Source organism: Sitophilus oryzae, unplaced genomic scaffold (assembly GCF_002938485.1).
Source record: "Sitophilus oryzae breed Bouriz unplaced genomic scaffold, Soryzae_2.0 scaffold_85_pilon_pilon, whole genome shotgun sequence".
NCBI classification, from domain to species: domain Eukaryota; kingdom Metazoa; phylum Arthropoda; class Insecta; order Coleoptera; family Curculionidae; genus Sitophilus; species Sitophilus oryzae.
The window spans coordinates 736,699-741,041 of record NW_022147483.1 but is presented as its reverse complement, the minus strand read 5'-3'; the positions used below and the strand labels follow the sequence as shown (position 1 = coordinate 741,041).

General features: G+C 28.8%; 2 non-coding genes across 2 annotated transcripts; both read left to right on the top strand.

The window, feature by feature from the left end:
• Positions 1–2,168: 2,168 nt before the first annotated feature.
• Positions 2,169–2,240, top strand: Trnad-guc. The gene has a single exon. It is a non-coding gene; the product is annotated as a tRNA-Asp (tRNA).
• Positions 2,241–3,308: 1,068 nt separating this feature from the next.
• Positions 3,309–3,380, top strand: Trnah-gug. Its single transcript has one exon. It is a non-coding gene; the product is annotated as a tRNA-His (tRNA).
• The last annotated feature ends 963 nt before the right edge of the window (positions 3,381–4,343 follow it).

The window sequence follows — 4,343 nt, the reverse complement described above, 5'->3', positions numbered from 1 at the left end:
TTTGAAGAAGATACTATTATACAGGGTGTCCCAGAAATAAGTGCAGGTATTTTAAGGGGTTGTAGATCTCGATAAAAGAAACATATTTTCTCTTTATCGTTTTTCAAATAGTAAGTCCAAAATAACGGAGTTATTTTACTTTGAAAATTTCCAAAAAAATGATTTTTTGCTCAAATTTTGAAAACCGCCGGATCTTTTTTGGATTTTTTTTCTTGTAAACTTAACATTTTTCAAAAAATTCCCAATTTTCAAAAAAAAATTTTGGCGAAAAAAGCCTCATAGGTATGTTTCTGGCTACCATTTAAAATGCTTGCACTTATTTCTGGCACACCCTGTATAGTACTTCCTGTTAATTTTTTTAACTAAAAACGGTTATATTTCAAAAACCACTGGGTATAGTATACGACATAATGGTATTTTGGGAACGGAAATTTAGGGACAAGTCCAGTGAACTAAAAATATACCCGATGCGTCTGAAAACTGGCTCACCCCTATAACTTTTTTTATTTTTTTTTACATAAGAAAACGAGAAATGTCAAAAGTTGACATATATATCATTCTATTCAAAGTGTTATTTCTCTATCGAATAAAATAACAAAATACCGAGGGTGCCATTTAAAAATCAAAAATTGTAGTCATTTCCGGTAAAACAGGAAGCGACCGAAAACAATTGAATACGTCAATCAATTCTAATTTATGTCATATACTAATATACTAAATCTCGATTTTTATCTAAAAATATAAAAAAAGTTATAGGGGCGAGCCACTTTTGAGATGCACCCGGTATAGTATTTCATTTAAAAATTACAACTTTTGTTTGAAAATATGTGTGAATCACCCTGTATGTTGACAAAAATAATTTCAAAATGTTCCTTACCATTACCCCCCATATTATGTAACAAAAACTGAGGGGAAGATAGAAATTCGCAAACCAAAAACCTAATATAAAGCTTTTCCGAAAGCCTGTATCACCCTGTATGTCATTCTATGAAATAAAGTAAAAAAATATCGAGGGTATATACCATTGAAAAATCAAAAGTTGTAATCATTTCCGGTGAAACAGGAAGTAACCAAAAATAATTATTTCCACTAACATACCAAATTTGTTTTTTTTATCTGAAAACCTAAAAAAAAGTTATAGGGATGAGCCACTTTTGAAAAAACACCCGGTATAGAACCTCATATAGTATATAGAGAATGTATATAGCATTGTGGGAAAATATTAGGAACTTAAATGCAGTCTTAATTCAAAAAATGGAAAATTTAAAATCTGCTGAATGTGGCACAAGCTAAAATAACTCTAACCTCTAACACTATGCCTATTGTTTCGGACATCCGGTACAACATCGCGGTGAAATGTACACAAATAATCGTTCTAAATCATTCTTAAAAACGACAACAATGATGGTGTTAAGTAATTTTGAATTGCTTGATGTGACATGGACAACGGTTAATAATATTGACGGTTATGTTGACGCCTACAATATCTCGATTATTATAGTGAAATTATTGTCGAAGATACGCTAAAAACGACCTACACAGTACTATCTATACTATAGAGGGAAGTATAGAATATTTTTTTTATATACTTAGAAGTTATATAAAATAAAGGTACCTATTGTAAATCAAAAACTTTTATTCTTAGTTACCTATTATCAGTCATACAGTTTTGAGTTTCACATAACTTAATACCTAACTGTTTCCTGTTAGTAATTTATATTCCACATATAGTTTAATTAATAGAACAAAAGTACTTACCTTAGTGCAATTAAGGTTTAATTAATATACATATAAAGGCCTCGATGAAACATCAATTCGATGTTTTTTCATTAATAACCACATATCACTACACTTAAATCTTCCTTTCTAACAGGTTTTATGTCAATTCCTAACTTATCGATCCTCATTTCATATTGCATAGCTCACTATGTGTATTTTTCGATCAAATGCCTACCAACACCTAGGTAAAAACAATAAAAAAATACTATAAAGATTCTGGTTTAAAAAATACATAAATATTTTAATTAAATAAATACTTGTAGAGGTTTATTTAATAATATTTTATTGTAAAATAACATTTAAATCTAATATTTTTCATGTAGGTAATTTAAATAAAGTCTTAAATTGAGAGTGCTTGATATACGTGTTTGGAGGAGAATAGTATCAAGTCTTCGGTAGTATAGTGGTAAGTATCCCCGCCTGTCACGCGGGAGACCCGGGTTCGATTCCCGGCCGGAGAGTAACTTTTTATATTTTTTTTATTTTTAATTTTGTATAAAAGTATTCCCCAAACCCATACCTAATGATACATAAACCAAAACAAGCAAAAAAAAACGTTTTTTTTTTCAAATATATCTGCTAAAAATGATCTATCTACCTCGTATTATTTGCTTATATGCTTATTTTCAGGGTTGGAAAAAATAATGATTTTTTAAAAAAAAATCAAAAAAATCAGATTTTTTATCCCAAATTTATCCCATTTTCATATTTAAAAAAAACACTATAGGAAAAAAATTAAACAAAAATATTCGCAAAAAAAAATTTACCCTGTTTTATTTACTTGTATATCTCCTTTATATGACTTTTTTAAACATTATTTTTTTATAAAAACATTCACTAATTTTACATCTCAAATAAAACTATTAAAAAAATTAATTAAAAAAAAAATCAAAATAGGTATCCAGAATTTTTTTGTCCACTCTGTATCATTTAATTGTATAACTCTTTAAGCTCTTTGTTATTTTTTTATCAATGCATGCTTTTAAATAAAGTCAGTCCTTTTTTCATATCTCAAATACCTACTAAAAATATTTTTTTTAAATATCCACGAAAAAATTGTACACCTTGTATTACTTCCCCGTATAAGATTTTTGGATAATTTTTTTATTTTGTTTTTATTTTTATTATAAACATTCTCAATCTTAGACCTAAGAAATACAGAATCATATAAAAATTAAATAAACAAAAAATACCAATATATTTAAAAAACTACTTACCCTGTATATTTTAGCACCTCTTTTGAAAAAGGTGGTAAAATATTATTTTTCTCATTCAAAAGTCCTAATAAGTAGTAATTAATTTTTTTGTCGCAAAATAATTTAATTTTAAATTCAAATAAAATATTATTTTCAATCAGCAAGATACATTCAAAGAAAAAATAAATAATAATTAATATTCAAAAAAGTAGTATTTTTTTCTTAATTTATTATATTTTTTGTTTTATTTAAAAAAAATAACTAAATTAATTTTATATAAATTTGAGCCACGGTGTATATGCATTCTAAAAAAACGCTTCCGTGGTCTCAGTAGCCGTGATCGTCTAGTGGTTAGGACCCTACGTTGTGGCCGTAGTAACCCAGGTTCGAATCCTGGTCACGGCAGTGTCATTCACTGTCACGGCGAGATCAACTTTTTTATTTTTTTTCCTTCCCCAAAAATTTATTTGACCACATCTATACATTATTTTTATTGTTATTTTATTCACGAATAAAATAATAATTTTATTAACTCAATAATGTTATTTGTGGTACAACTCATATACAGTTCATACCAGTAATTTTTGATACCCCTGTATACATTTAATGAAGCAATAACATTTTTTAGTAAAGTTTATTTCTCTGGCTTCAAAGTCAGCACACTTTCTTATGGCCCTGTATTTACTTATGAGCACCAGTCAAGGTAAAAGATAACTGTCAAATGAAGTTGTCATTTCAGAAATTTATCTATTTAGTGCTTTATTATTATTACTAAAAACTCATACCTACATCGAAAATATTAGCCGTGAATTACACTACCGAAGAAAAAGTATTGATGATTAAATGGCATTATCAAGGAAATAGTTAACAAAAGGTGTCGGACATGTTTGCTGCTCTGTATCCGAATAGACCGATACCTGGAAAATCTACAATCGCAAGGAATATCCAGAGATTTGAGACCAAAGGTACCCTAATAAATAACTGCAGATGTGAAGCAAGGCAGGAACAAAGAGAAGATGCAAGAAATGATACCGACTTGGAAGTTTTATTGTGCGTGAAAGAGAACGATGGAAAGATCAGCACAAGGAAACTTGAGGATGAAATCGGAATAGATCACACTACAGCGTTTCGAATTTTGAAACGACATAAATACTATTCTTTCAAATATGAAAAGCACCAAGAGCTACGAGATGGAAAGAGCACACACGAATAGGGAATTTTTAAAAAAACATATGTTTCACTGACGAATGCACGTTTACCTTAAATAATGAACCCAATGTTCAAAATTATCGATATTGGAACAAAGAAAACCAACACAGGTTTGTCGAAACAAGGACGCAATATCCACAGAAAGTAAATGTTTGGGCA